Source organism: Microcaecilia unicolor, chromosome 1 (genome assembly GCF_901765095.1).
Source record: "Microcaecilia unicolor chromosome 1, aMicUni1.1, whole genome shotgun sequence".
Lineage (NCBI taxonomy): Eukaryota > Metazoa > Chordata > Amphibia > Gymnophiona > Siphonopidae > Microcaecilia > Microcaecilia unicolor.
Window position 1 is genome coordinate 178,637,325 of NC_044031.1, and position 16,080 is coordinate 178,653,404.

Here is a 16,080-nt window from a genome sequence, read left to right on the forward strand (position 1 = left end):
GTACAGTTGTGGGGAGTGGGTTTAGGAGGGGATTTGGGGGGCTCAGCACCCAAGGGAAGGGAGCTATGTACCTGGGATCAATTAATGAAGTCCACTGCAGTGACCCCTAGGGTGCCCAGTTGGTGTGCTGGCATGTGAGGGGGACCAGTGCACTACAAATGCTGGCTTCCACACTGCAAGGGCCGGGGGCTCTCTCTGCACCCATTGTTTCAGCACACAGTGTGGAAACATAGTATGCTTGAGATGGCTCATTGGGTGGCTATGAGATATAAGTCTGTGACCTCTCTGGGTGCTCGTCAATATCGTGATCTGTGGGGGAGAACATGTGCCTTGTTCATGATGCCTACATAAGAAGAACAGAATCGATTAAGTCTGTGTGCTGTTTAAGTGATAAAGGAAAGGGGGGAGGGGGAGGGGTCTCTGCTGGGGGAGGGGAAGAAACGGGGGGGGGGGGGGGGAAATAAAATAAAACATGGAATTCAGTAGATTGTTGGCAGAGTTGTCAGGACATGCTTTGTTGTTTGTATTAATGTTGCTCTTGATGCCTGTATATGAATCCATGGAACAATAAAAACATTTATAAAAAAAAACAAAAAAAAAAAAAACAAATGCTGGCTTCTCCCATGACCAAATGGCTTGGATTTGGCTGGGTTTCAGATGGCCGGCCTCGGTTTCCATTATCGGCAAAAACCGAGGCCGGCTATCTCTAAGTCCAGCGATCTCAACATTTAGGTGGACCTAAATGTTGAGATTTGGCCGGCCCCGACCATATTATCAAAACAAAAGATGGATGCCCATCTTTTTCTATAATACGGTTGGCTCTGCCCCTTCCCAGGGCCGTCCCCGGAGATGGCCTCCCTTAGAGATGGCCGCCCCTGTTCGGTTATGCCTGGAAGATGTAATGGGGCAATTTGACAAACAGAAGAGTAGCAAATCACCTGGACCAGATGGTATACACCCAAGAATACTGACAGAATTGAAAACTGAACTTGCAGAACTATTGTTAGTAATATGTAATTTATCTTTAAAATCAAGCAGGGTACTGGAAGACTGGAAAGTAGCCAATGTAACACCAATTTTTTAAAAGGATTCCAGAGGTAATCCAGGAAATTATAGAACCAGTGAGACAGACATTGGTGCCGGGCAAAATGATAGAGACTATTATAAAAAAAAACAAAATAACAGAGCATATGTATAAGCATGGATTAATGAGACAAAGCCAACTTGGTTTTAGTCAAGGGAAATCTTGCCTCACCAATCTAATTTCTTTGAAGGGGTGAATAAACATTTGGATAAAGGTGAGCCAGTAAATAATGTGTATCTGGATTTTCAAAAGGCATTTGACAAAGTACCTCATGAAAGAAATTAGAAAGTCATGGGATAGGAGGTAATGTCCTATTGTGGATTAAAAACTGGTTAAAAGATAGAAAACAAAGAGTATGGTTAAATAATCAGTATTCTCAATGGAGAAGGGTATATAATGGGGTTCCTCAGGGGTCTGTGCTGGGACCACTGCTTTTTAACATATTTATAAATGATCTAGAGATGAGAATAACTAGTGAGATAATTCAATTTGCTGATGACACAGTTATTCAAAGTTGCTAAATTGCAAGAGGATTGTGAAGAATTACAAGAGGACCTTTTGAGACTGAGCATTCAAATGGCAGATGATGTTTAATGTGAGCAAGTGCAAAGTGATGCATATGGAGAACATGGTTTAATGGGACAGAGTCAGCATGAGTTCAGCCAAGGGAAGTCTTGCCTCACCAATTTGCTTCATTTCTTTGAAGGGGTAAATAAACATGTGGATAAAGGTGAGCCGGTTGATGTAGCATATCTGGATTTTCAGAAAGCTCTTGACAAATTTCCTCAAGAGAGGCTCTTGAGAAAACTAAAAAGTCATGGGATAAGAAGCAATGTCCATCTGTGGATTAGGATTTGGTTATTTGACAGAAAACAGAGGGCAGCTTTAAATGACCATTTTGTTTCAGTGGAGGAGGGTGAATAGTGGAGTGCTCATGCAAACCCCTAAGTGCCAGTAGTGAGAAACAAATATGTGCAAGTCCAAACAAACCCAAAAGTGAAAAGCACACATTGGTGCCTGTTCCCTGCGTTTAAATATAAGCCTTACAAGTAATGTTACTAGTCCTTCCATATGCTTCACAGAGAAAGAAATAGACACCACTGGTCTAAAATTGGCAACTACTTGTGTTGATAATTTAGGATCTTAAGGAATAAGAGTTATTATTATCTCATAGTATTTGGAAATATTCTGACATTTCAAACCTAAAGTTGGTTTCTTCTGCCCTTCAGCGATGAGATATAACTTTTTGATAGCAATGATGAATGAGCGATGATTTGTAACTGCAAGCCTGAGGTGACAACTTAGATCTGTCTTATTGATGGAAGGATAAGAATGTTATTATACTGTTCTGATGGTATGGGACATATTGATGTTGTGGATTTTATTTTAAAATTGGTTTTATTTTATTTTGTTTTATGTTATATGCTTTTATGTTGACAAATTGTGTATGTAATCAGGTACTCCACCTAGAACTGGAAAGATATAGCCGAATATAAATGCTGAAAATAAATAAATAATACCATTGCAGTTTATGGTTATAAATGGCACATCATGCAGTTACTCTCATGCTTTTGGAATTCCAGATATAATTTATTTATTTAAAAAGTGTATAGTCTACATATAACACGGTGCTAGATGGGATTTAAAAAAAGCACAATAATAAAATCACACACATAAAAAATACAGTCAAAAGAAATTAAGATATAAATCTACAGTTGCCATATTGCTACACTATGCAGTTTATCTATAATTTGCTTTAGTCCCATTGCCACAACAGATCTTTTGTGTTTACTTCACACTATTTTTTTAGATTTTCATTTTATTGCAACCAATAAATAATACAATGCTCCATCAATGTGTAACTGAGAGTGCTATGATATGTACCTCCCCAAAGAGAAGTCTCAGGTGGTAGGAAAAGTACTTCTAGCTGCAATAAGCAGAGGTATCCACATCTTATAAACGATTACCCTCTCTGGGGTCTTTTTTCATATGCCTGATTAACTTAAGGTGAGCACTAAATTAAAGTCCCATCCACTAAGCTTGCCATAAACAAAAAAATATCCAGATCTAGCTTGTTTACCACTTCTAGCAGGTACGTGGTTTAAAATACAGAAAAAGAGTCAGATAAAGTAGAGCAGAAGTTCTATGCAAATGAACCTCAGAGCTCCACTGGTGACTTGTAAACCAAACCCTCCAAAACAGTTTTTTTTCCCCAGCTTCAGTCTCTAAGAAGCACACCTTCAGGTAATTAAGGCTAATTCTCTTTTCCAGAAACAGTTCATGGAAATATCTGTTAAGGTTTCAGCAGTGCCTCAGTGTATGATAAAAGACTGGCTGTCTTCCAAAGGGTTGCAGCCCAGCCTTTAACAGCCCCTCCCCTAGGATAGTAAAAAGCAGCAAAGAAACATTACTATCCTACTTCCCCATGACTGTTTAACACTGAGAAAAAAAAATCAAAAGAAAAAAGATAGATTCACCTGATTCCACTGCTTTAGGTAAGAGTCCTTACTTAACACTGTTCCATTGTCCCAATTCCTTACCTTTTGCTCCTTTCCTTGAGCAGTACAAAAACAAGTCATGAGGCTGTCCAGGTACATCAATTTTGGCTTTCAGTCTTTAGCCCAAAGATCTTGCAGAACTGGCTCAGGTGAGAAGGGCTACACCTACATTTTCTAACTATCCCTAGTAAGAAGTTAAATGAGGCTCTTGGGAAACATAGAGGGGTATAATCGAACGCGAACGCCCATCTCCATGGGCGTCTATCTCCAAGGACGGGTATGTGAAAGGGCGGGACAGACCATATTTTCAAAAAAAATGGGAGTCCATCTTTTTTTCGATAATATGGTTTGTGCCAGGCAAATGCATCGGATTTGGGCAGATTTGAGCTGGGCGGTTTCGTTTTTCAACGATAATGGAAACTGAAGGCGCCCAGCTCAAAAACAAACAAATCCAAGGCATTGGGTCATGGGAGGGGCCAGGATTCATAGTGCACTGGTCCTCCTCACATGCCAGGACACCAACCGGGCACCCTAGGGGCACTTGTAACAATTAAAAAAAATTAAAATACCTCCCAACTCCATAGCTTCCTTACCTTGGGTGCTGAGCCCCCCAAATCCCCCCAAAACCCACTCCCCACAACTCTACACCATTACCATAGCATTTATGGCTGAAGAGGGGCGCCTTGATGTGGGTACAGTGGGTTTTGGGGGCGGTTTGGAGGGCTCCCATTTACCAGCAGAAGTGTAACAGGTAGGGGGGGATGGGCCTGGGTCCACATGGCTGAAGTCCACTGCACCCACTATCAACTGCTCCAGGGAACTGCATACTGCTGTGATGGAGCTGCGTATGACATTTGAGGCTGGCATACAGGCTGGCAAAAAAAGTTTTTAAAGTTGTTTTTTTGGGTGGGAGGGGGTTAGTGACCACTGGGGGAGTCAGATGAGGTCATCCCCGATTCCCTCTGGTGGTCATCTGGGCAGTTGGGGCACTTTTTGGGGACTTCTTCGTGAGAAGAAAGGGTCCAGAAAAAGTGACCCAAATTCTTGCTTCTGGCGCCCTTCTTTTTTCGATTATCGGCCGAGCGCCCATCTCTCCTCGGCCGATAAAACATGCTCCAGTCCCGCCTTCACCACGCCTCCAACACGCCCCCGTTCCCGTGACAGATTGCAGTTGGAGATGCCCAAAATCGGCTTTCGATTATACCGATTTGGGCGCCCATGGGAGAAAGACGCCCATCTCCCGATTTGGGTCGAAATATGGGCGTCTTTCTCTTTCGAAAATAAGCTGGATAGGCTCCTCCCCTCTTCATCCTAATTGGGTATTGTCAATCTCTGGGTGGACTGTAATGAGCCCAACTTCCTAAAATTTCATGATCCCGCTGGTGTGCTCCCCTCTCCCAGCTCTTAACAGGCAAGACTCCTTTAGGTTTCTTAACTCTGAAAGTTGACTGGCCAAACCCTGTTTACACAGACAAGTTCTGGATTAAACAATCAATAGAAATAAAACAAAATAAAACATGGAAAAGAAAATAAGATGATACCTTTTTTATTGGACATAACTTAATACATTTCTTGATTAGCTTTCGAAGGTTGCCCTTCTTCGTCAGATCGGAAATAAGCAAGTGTTGGTAGATGACAGTATATATAAGTGAAACATCAAAGCATTTCAGTGACAGTCTAACAGGATGGGGGTGGATAGGTGAGAGGAGGGTGACAAACAGAGCAATATAACTTTATGGTTTATAATGGGCTAGAAAACCCAGATCTTTGTTAAGTCCTCTCTGGTGGGTGTCAAAATATTTAATCATTCTGACTTCAAAGGTCTTACATTCCTGTATTGTTTTAAAGTTACCTTTCAGGATTCTTACAATGAAATCATTGGTACAGTGTTCTGGTTTTGTAAAGTGCTGACCCACAGGAGATTCCATATGTTAACTATGTACGCGCATTAACCATGTATGCACCTACAATATCCCTATAAGCGCCTACATGGTTAATGTACACGCTAATTGTAGGCGCGTTAAAAACTCTAATGCGCCATTTATTTATTTGTTACATTTGTATCCCACCTTTTCCCACTTATTAGTAGGCTCAAAGTGGCCATAGTAAACAGGGCCCGAAGAATCTAATTGTTCTTTTGACCCGATCTAGGGAACATTTTTCTAGAAAGCCTCTATTTTTGCAGTTCCCAAATCCTCGAGGAATCCATTGAAAGCAAATTTTTTTAACCACATTTCAGTAACTAGCTGCGCAAGTCTGGAACGCCTTACCAATTAAGAATCAAATTATTTTACATTATATGGTATTCAGAAAATAGTTAAAACATACTTTTTTAAACAAATATCTTTATTAATTTTTTGGTTATTGTAATATTAGTTTATGTTTCAGTTTGTTAGTTGTGTATATGTCTGTTGATTGTAATTCTTCAGGTTTGTCTGATTCCTTACGATGTATGTAATCCACACTGAACTTAAAGGTTGTAGCGGAATACAAGTGAGTATCAGTATCAGTATACATCTTCTGTTCTTTCTCCCATTTGCATTGGGACAGATGATAAAATATATATAGTAAGACTGCAAATCCCTGTAATTCTGTAGTTCCCAGTAATAGGCTCTTTTAGAGCACATGTCCAGTTCTCTGTGTCTTATAGGACTCTTTCTATTGGCTTGCCTCTAAGCTTGCTGGGCAAATTGCCCCTGCCTTTCTCTCTCCATTGGATCTGTAAGAGTTAGTATGCACCTTATCTCCTCTGTGAACTGAAACTGCCTATGCTGTATGACAGTGGCGTTCCTAGGGGGGCTGACACCCGGGGCGGATCGCTGATGCGCCCCGCCCCCTGGGTGCAGAGCCCCCCCCCCCCCCCCGGTGAAAGAACCCCCCGGGTGCACGCCACTGGGGGGGTGTCGCGTGCCTTTCCGCTTCGTTTGTTTCCATGCTCCCTCTACCCCGGAACAGGAAGTAACCTGTTCCGGGGCAGAGGGAGCACAGAACAAACATAGCAGACAGGCACGCGGCACCCCCCCCCCCCAGCGGCATGCACCCGGGCGGACCGCACCCACCGCCCCCCCCCCTTGGTACGCCACTGCTGTATGACCCTCTTCAAGTTACTGTGACTCTATCAAAATGTCACCAGTGTAAAAGTATAAACAGCATTACTATCAGCGTGTTGCTGCCATTCTCCCAGCCTCTTTGCATGGAGAGCGAGATCTGGTTGAGTACAGAGTCCCAGTGTGCTGGGCACAAACTCTTGTGCAGCACATCTGAACTGTAAGTTACTTTTCCTTGTTTGGTTTCTGCATTAAAGAAGATTTTGGTTCAAGAGTTCTGAGTCTTCTCATATACTTTGATTTAAACTGCATATCAGTCACCCAATAAGAGGGCAGAACAACTTCCTTAAATCTCTGCATTCTGCCACATCCTATATAATAATTCTCACCTCCAACGTTCTAAAGTAGCTGCCTGTGTCCGTGTCACCTTCAGCGTTGCTGAGCTAGGCTCCATAGCCAGGCTGACGTCACTCACTGCAGGACACCGCGCTCAATTACAAACTTCCTGGCGATGCCTCCACCCATGCTGCTACCCTCCCCCCTCCGAGTCTGGCCCCACCGATCCCCCTTTGTTCACGTCTCCCCATATTAGAACGCTGAAACCGACGGCTGCAAGGGGAGCCGAAGGAGAACAGCGGAACACCCACACAGAAGACCTGAGCATACCTCGACACGAACCACACCAAAGAGAGAGCCTCTGCATGGATTACAACCACGCTTCTCGCTGCTAGTTCGGGACCTGGGCTCTTCGGGAGACTGCAGGGAGAGACTGGATCTGACTGAGCCAGTAGCTGAGAAGAGGCATCCGAGAGGAGCAACCCAACGAAACACCAGCTGGTACGCGAGGGCTTGGCCAGGGAGAGACCGACATCGCACCACCACGCTGACTACGGAGGTTGCGGTAGGAGCAAACAGGGAAAAAGCCGGAGCCCTGTAGACGGGGTGTAGAAGTGGCCCAGCGCCATGGAGCACATGTCGTGCTTCCGTCCGGGCACCTAATCCTTTCTCGAGCAGCACTCACACTGACGAACTCCGGACCTATTCCACTGTTGCTGCCTCCAGCTGCTTACTGAGGAGTTTCTCTCTCCCACACACACACACACCCTCTCTCTCTCTCTCTCTCACATACACACACACACACACACACACACACACACACACACACACATTGCTACGGTGTTTAACACACACACTCCATCTCTCACACTCCCCCCCTCCGAGTCTGACCCCACTGATCCCCCTCCATGCAAGTCGATCCACACCCCTCCAAAATCTCCACGCCCATCCCTACCCCTCTGTCGCACACACACACAATGTCTGTCACACACGCACACAAACTTCCTTGCGATGCCTACACCAATGCTACTACCCTCCCTACCCCTGACTGGCCTCACCGATCCCCCTCTGTGCACGTCGCCCCCCCTCCTCAAAAATCACCTACCCCGCACCCCACCCTCTCTCTGACTCACAGACACATTCTCTAACACACACATACATACACTGTTGGTATCTCACACCCACAGTAAATCCCTCTCTCTCTCACATAGCTCGCTGTGTCTCTCTGTCTGTGACACACACACACACACACACACACACACACACAAAATCAATCGACATTCTGTCTTTCTCTCTCCACACACTAAGTTGACCAACACACACACACTCTGTCACAGTCTATCTCTCACTCACACACACACACACAGTCTCTCTCTCTCACAAAGTCTCACACACACACACACACACACTCACACATTCACTCTCTCTCACACACAGTCACTGTCAAACACACTCTGTCAAACATACACACTCAAAGGAAAACCTTGCTAGCGCCGTTTCATTTCTTACAGAAACAGGCTTTTTTTACTAGTATATACATAATTCGTAACTTTTCTAACATTGTTGCTTATGGAGATCATTTTATAAAGCTTTTTTTTCATGCATAAAACTTTGTTTACATACAGAAAGTGCTTTTATAAAATTACTACATTGATTATGTGCTTAAAAATATGCACGGTGATAAGGAGATGTGTATTTTTACATGTAGGCATATTCTGGGGTACAATTTGGGTGGAGCATTGGCAGGTCAGGATTTACATGCATAGTTTATAAAACACACACACACATGCATACAGTATGTGCTAACGTTTATGCCTGTACCTAAGCAGGTATAAATGTCCATGGCTTCAAGTTAGTTGCAATTTCTGCTGGTATACACCTAGGGCCCTGTTTACTAAGCCACGCTGTAGGCGTGCAAATGTTGTAGCTCGCGCTAATGCTAGAGGCACCCATAAGAATATAATGGGTGTCTCTATCATTAGCGCACGCTAAATTTTAGCACATGCTAAAAAGTTAGCGCACCTACAGTGTGGCGTAGTAAACTGGGCCCCTAGTATTTTATAATGACACTTAAATGTCCATGGGGCTCGTTTTTGAAGAGAAAAATGTTTCAAAAGTGGCATAAACCAGCAGATGGACATTTTTCTCACCAAAGCGTCTAAATCGGTATTTTTGAAACCCATTATCCAGACATGTTTCTATGCTGTTCACCTGCAGGGCATCCAAATCCCAGGGGGACATATTAAGGGCAGAATTTGGGCAATTCTACGACTTGGCATTTTTCAGCCATAACGGAAACAAAACAAAAATGTCCAGGACTAAAACTAAGACATTTTGAGCTAGACCTGCCCCGCTGCTCTGCTAGGATGACTGTGTAGCCAGTCTACTAAGAATGCTGGCTCCTCCTTCATCCCAGTGGCTTGATTTTGTACATTTTTCACTTGGACTTTTTTTTTTTTTTTAAATGGAGCACAAAAGCATCTAACAAGTGACCATTTGTGAAAAAAAAAAAAGATAGACATTTTGCTGTTTCGAAAATCACTATATTCACTATTCAGATTATGGACATTTTGAGCAAAACATCCAAAGTCAGACTTAGACGTCATATTGAAAATGCCCCTCCATGTGTCTTTATAAAATAGGCCCTAAATAGGTACCTTCTTACTTTCTCAACCCAGGCAACCTATTATAAAATTATGCCAATTTATATTTGTAAATCTACTTTTTACATATCTAAACAATGACAAGGGTTTTAAATTTTACCCATTGAGATGGCGCGATGCTGCCTGATTACTGCCGGTTAAGTTCTGGTGCTACAAAAATCCAAAAACTTAATGTAGAACCAGAAACAATGCCCGTTTCTGAGCGTCAACCCTTTAGTGAAAGGGCCCCTTAGACTTACAAAGTTATTTGGTAACCTACAGAACTTTGTAAGTCTAACCGCTTTGAAAATGAGCCCCCATGACTCAAAGATATATGAACCTGCAGGTAGCTGTAAATCTCTCTTTTTTAACAGCAGAGCAATATACTATTGCACAGACCAATGTGTTACCATAACCTATATTTTTCATGAAATTACAACCAGGTGATTTAGGCTTGCTGTAAATAATGTATGTCCTGCTGTTTACATAGAAGATTGAATATTGCACATATACATTCATGGCAGAATGGAAAGACAATATTTTGATGAGTTACCAATGCTTCACTTGAGGCCCTGATTCATCATGGGTTTTTTTTCCATAATCCCATAGAGACAAGATGGATAAAGAATCAGAGTTTGAATGCACCCAGCTAAAATGTAATATCCAAATAATTTTAAATGTGATTGAGTTAATTAAAAATACAGTTAGAATAGCATGGGTCTAAACTAGTTTTGTTACAGATAATGGTGCCTTTTATTTGACTAACACAAGAAAATAGCTTTGGGAGATCAGTCTTGAGACAGTTCTATGTAGTATGAAAGAGGGAATTTATAGTTCTGAAACCGCATAGGATCAAATAAAATGTATCACAGCCTCTAAATAGTCCAGTTTTCTCCAGGATTTGTGACTATGAGAATAGACAGGTAGTAGATTATCGGAAGGCAAATCTACCTGCAAAATAATCCTCATGTGCCTTTTTTTTCCCAAGCAGCATTGTTTTAGGCTGCAGAGCTGTTCAGTATTCTTCTTTTTCCCACTTTACAGATGTAGATAAAAGAATGTTTAAAAACTGCGTTAAAATAATTCAGAAACACCTTCCAAAGATGCCATTGCTTAAAGTGATTTGGATAATTGTGTTCAATGGCAACCATTATTTAAAAATATAATTAGTTGCTGAACTCAGAGAAAGGAGGAAATTCTGCAGGTGTTTCTCATTATTTGTTATGCATACCAAATATCTGCATAAATTACCATTATTATCCCAATGTATACTAAAAGACAATAAGGCATTAGCAAGCAATAAAGATTGCTGTTGACCCACAATCTGGAACAGCAGCGTGAAAATAATGTGTTTTGGCCTTACGTGCTATTAACGCACATGTGCAACTGCATTCAAGCCTGAAAGAGCAATTTTGCACCTGTAGCAGCATCTCATATTTAGCAAAACTTCATCAGAAGATATTGAATATGCTGAAAACAATGCAGCACAAAGCAGTACTGCAAATGCCTGGAAGTTTATTTTTTTTAATTATTTTTATTTTGAGAATTCAAACAAAATTGAGTTGAACTTTTGCATTAAGATCAGAAATATAGCTTTAATTGTAGCATAGTGATGAAGTCCACTAAAATTCACCCTGATTGAACAAAAGAAGGAAATGGTTTTAATCTGTACAAGTCCCATCATCTTATCTCCCACAGAACAACAAGAGGTTTTATTATTCCATTGTCTATAGCACTGAATAGGCAAACAATATTGGAATTGACATATTGATCTCTCATTCTCTGGTTGCATTTTGAACTGGTTTCTGGAATACAGGAATAGAAATCAATGGAATATTACACAAACATTTTTGACATGAAATAGTTCAGACTTTTGCTGGAAAGAAATTGTTATAGACTATGGCCCTTTGGGTTGGATGGACCTGGAATCTTTGATCTGCAAATGGGTCAACATTAAGGGGGTCTTTTACTAAAGCTTAGCTCGAGTTATCTGCAGCAGGGCCCATTTTATTCCTGCTGCAGATAACTCGAGCTAAGCTTTAGTAAAAGATCCCCTAACTTACAGGTTCAGAGGGAAGTAGAAACCTCAAGATCTTTGAGTATGGCATTGCAAGAGGCCCTTGCTATTAGGGATGAATATGAATTCCAAAATGAAATGAAAAACACAAAGAACAAGGCCCTTCATTTCAGTTCATTTTCAAGTGAAACTAAATAATGGTGGCAATGAAATGATCCATTTTGTTTTATTTTGTTTCCAACTGAAGTCTATGGATGCTTAAAATCTATAAGGAATCGGAAGCAGTGCATGTTTTTTTTTTCAATCCAGGCAATATGTGGTCATACTGGGGATGAGCAAAGGAGCAGAACCAATCCCTTGCAAGCAGTTTTCAAAAAACAAATCCCAGCTGGTCTCAAAGTGAAACAAAAACGGAAGGTACAACAGCGATGAAGCTGCAAAGTAGTAAATTTTAAACGAATCGGAGAAAATCTTTCTTCACTCAACGTGTGATTAAACTCTGGAATTCATTGCCAGAGAATGTGGTAAAGGCGGTTAGCTTATCAGAGCTTTAAAAAGGTTTGGACAGCTTCCTAAAGGAAAAGTCCATATACCATTATTAAATTGGCCTTGGGGAAAATCCACTATTTCTGGGATAAGCAATATAAAATGTTTTGTACTTTTTTTGGGATCTTGCCAGGTATTTGTGACCTGGATTGGCCACTGTTGGAAACAGGATGCTGGGCTTGATGGACCTTTGGTCTGTCCCAGTATGGCAATACTTGTGTACTTATGTAACATTCTACAGGTATCTGTGTGAATGATTTCAGTCAAGGTAGAGACAAATTCTGAGGCTCCCTGCTTCTCAAAGTTCAGAAATATCAAAAAAGTTTAAAACAAATGAAGAGAACATTTACTGTCAGTGCATTAGTACATTCTCAGTGTTGTGTTACTGCTACATGTTCATGGGCAAGGCATGCAGTGCTAGAAGCAGTGAGGTTGATATTCAGGGAGACTTCTCCAGAGAGGAGTGGATCCTACCTGGTTAAGCCCTGCTCACCAGTTTCAACCCCGGGTTTATTGTGGCATTATCCAGAAAATGCTACTGACAATCCAGACAAACTGATTGGTCCTATTCAGGTAGTGCTGAGGTAGTCTGGGAGTGGAGCTTGGGTGGAGTTTCCATTTGTACTATGCAGCACTAGCAGTAGCCCCCAACCAAAATTAAGCATGTTTTATCAAATAGGGAAGTTGAAAGAGGGTTGCAGGCTCAATAACAGAGGAGTATAAGAACAACAGCAGCAGCAGCAAAGCCAGTGCAAACTCCCTTCTTTGCAGTGGACTTTGATCCTGGGGAACTGAGTTTGATTCCCACTGCAGCTCCTTGTGACTCTGGGCAAGTCACTTAACCCTCCATTGCCCCTGGTACAAATAGTACCTGAATATAATATGTAAACCACTTTGAATGTAGTTGCAAAAAACCACAGAAAGGTGGTATATCAAGTCCCATTTCCCTTCCCCCCTTCCCTTCTTTGAGATACCCAGCCCATGTTCAAGAAGATCTTAGAATCAGATGATGATGATTTCCAAGAATAACAAATGGAAAGTTCTGGAGATATTTCATGTATTGTAGCTGAGGAGGTTGTGATTATTAGCCCGATGTCTGATGAGAAGTCTTCTAGTCAGATGCACCTGTAAGCCATAGTATAAGTATTATTTGGACGTCTCTGATGATATTTTGGAAACGAAAGATGGACGTCCATCTTGTTTCAAAAATACGGTTTTCCCTGCCCCCGGATTTGGACGTTTTACAAAGATGTCCACATCGCAACTTGGACATTTCTTTTGAAAATGCCCCTCTATATGTTCTATCTGAAAAGTAAAAAGAAGGAAAAGGGTTAGAAAGGTGTAAAATTTTGAGTGTACAGAAAGCAGAAAAGAAAAAAAGTGAGGAAAGAGCTAAAATGGAAAGATCAACATGTAAGAGGCATGTGTAGTGAGGAAATGGAAGAAGAAGGGAGAAAAGACAAATAGCGGCTGATTGAAAGAGAATTAGCAGAACACACAGGAAAGCGGGAAAGAGGAACTGGAACAAGCATGATGGAATAATAAAATATCCAGACAACAAAGGTAGAAAAAACATTTTTTTAATGTTTTAAATGGAATATGCTAGCTTTGGAAAATGTGCATAGCGGATGTCTTTTTACTGTGTTCGATAAAAAAGGAAATGCATTTCTGTTTTAATTTCTTCAGTGTTGTAGTACATGCTGAGGTTCCCAGTTCAATTTTTGTCTATATATTTTTATTTCTAATTTGTGATCCCTTGGTCTGTATTTGGTGAGGGTCTGTTGGTGTGATTATAATGGCAGATGGGAAGATTAGAGGGGAGAAAGGGAGGAGAGGGAATTGGTTGGGGGGTGCTTTTTTATTTCTGCCCTGGGCCCCGGCATGGCTAACACCAGCCCTGACCCTGCTGTAAGCTGGCGGGGATCCCCAAGCCCCACCAACTGAGGACCTCCTGTGAAGGTAACCAAAGCTCCCTTCTATTAAGCTTGGTAGACAAGGCAGCATCCTTGAGCCACCGACAACTAAGCATGCGTGGAGTGCCGACATCGGTGGCTCAAGGAGTTGCTGTTGCCTGCCATCTTGGGAAAAGGGAGTTCTGGCCATCTTTGGAGGAAGTCTTTAGCTGACAGAGCTTGAGGATCCTCATCAGCTAGAAGTATTTATATTTTGAGTTGAGAGGTGCTAGAGATGGGGGCAGAGAGTAAACTTTGGGCTCACCCACTTTGGGCTCAGGCCCACCCAAAATTGGCTGTCTGGCTACACCACTGCAGTGCAGATAAAACTAGTCAATGGTGACTAATAAATGTCTTCAAGGAAACACAATGAATTGACACGGGCCTTGTTTTAGCTCAATAGTCTGAAAATGTTTGCCCAACAAGTGTGTCACCGTATGGCACTTAGCAAAATTTTGGTGGTATGCACTCAGCAGCAGCAGTTCAGCGTTTGAATCAAAATTCACTGTGATTTTTGCTGAAACATATATTATTATGGAGGAGTAGCCTAGTGGTTAGTGCAGTGGACTTTGATCCTGGGGAACTAAGTTTGACTCCCATTGCAGCTCCTTGTGACTCTGGGCAAGTCACTTAACCCTCCATTGCCCCTGGTACAAAATAAGTACCTGAATATATGTAAACCACTTTGAATGAGTTGCAAAAAACCTCAGAAAGGCAGTATATCAAGTCCCATTTACCTTTCCCTTTATTTCTGTTCATTGAGAACACCAGGTCCCACACTTATTAGCAGGGCTTTTTTTGAGGGGATACTGAGTACCGGCACCTTTTCCACTGTCTGCTAAAATTGACCTATGGACCCCAAGTTTTAATGAAAGAGCTAAGGCTCTACACACCAATTCTGCCTTGTCATAGATTCTGTGACTGGTTGCAGAGGGCCTGGCTATTGTGGGATGGGTCCATCAGTGATCACCTCACCCCTGAAGGGTGGCCTTAGCATTTGAGTATGGGCACCTTTTTTGCTAGTAAAAACACACTGCTTATTAGGAAAACATTTTCAGACTCCTAAGTCAGGCCTATTGAGCTGAAACATGGCCCATGTCGAGTGTTTATGTTCCCTTGAAGACTTATTAAAGGACCTTAGTGCAACTTTGACTGGTATGGTTGTCTCCACTGTTTTTGTATTGCAATGAGAATGCTAAAAGGAAATTTCAAAGCCATTCAGGAACATAAAGCCTTTGAAGTTAAAATGGTGAAATATTTTGACACCCACCAGACAGAACTTGAAAAAGATCTGCGTTTCCTATCATATTATAAACCATAAAATTATACTGCTTTGTTACCCTCTTACTCCCTGTCTCTCTCCCCTCCTCCATCTACCCACTCCTACCTTTCCCCATGAGACTGCCTCTGGAATGCTTTTATATTTCACGTATATATTCTGATATATGTCATCATTTGCTCATTTCTGATCTAAAAAAGGTATTGCCTTTGAAAGCTAATCAAAAATATATTGTTAGTCCAATAAAAATGATAATCTTGAACTTCTGAATTTAAAAAGAGAATGTAGGAAGTTAGAAAGGATTTGGAGGTGTGATCCTTCTGTAGTGTGTAATGTTTTATGGTGGGGATCATATTCCTAGCCAAGAAGAAATGTGACTTTTATTCAAAGATGGTAGGATCTGATCGACCAGACATAAAAAAAGCTATTTTCATTGTTAGAACATTTAACTAATATAAATAGTGTAGTAAACATAAATAGTGATGAAATGTCACCTTCAGTGATTGAGTTGGCTTCCTATTTTGAGGATAAAATTAGTGCGATTAGAAATCAACTTCTTGCAGGTCTGGTTTGCAAATCGGTCGAGGAGGTTTTTAGATTCAGGCATTCCTATTGGTAGAATAGTTATAAACTTTGAGAAAACTGATCTCTCTGTGGCAATGAGATTATTCATGAAATA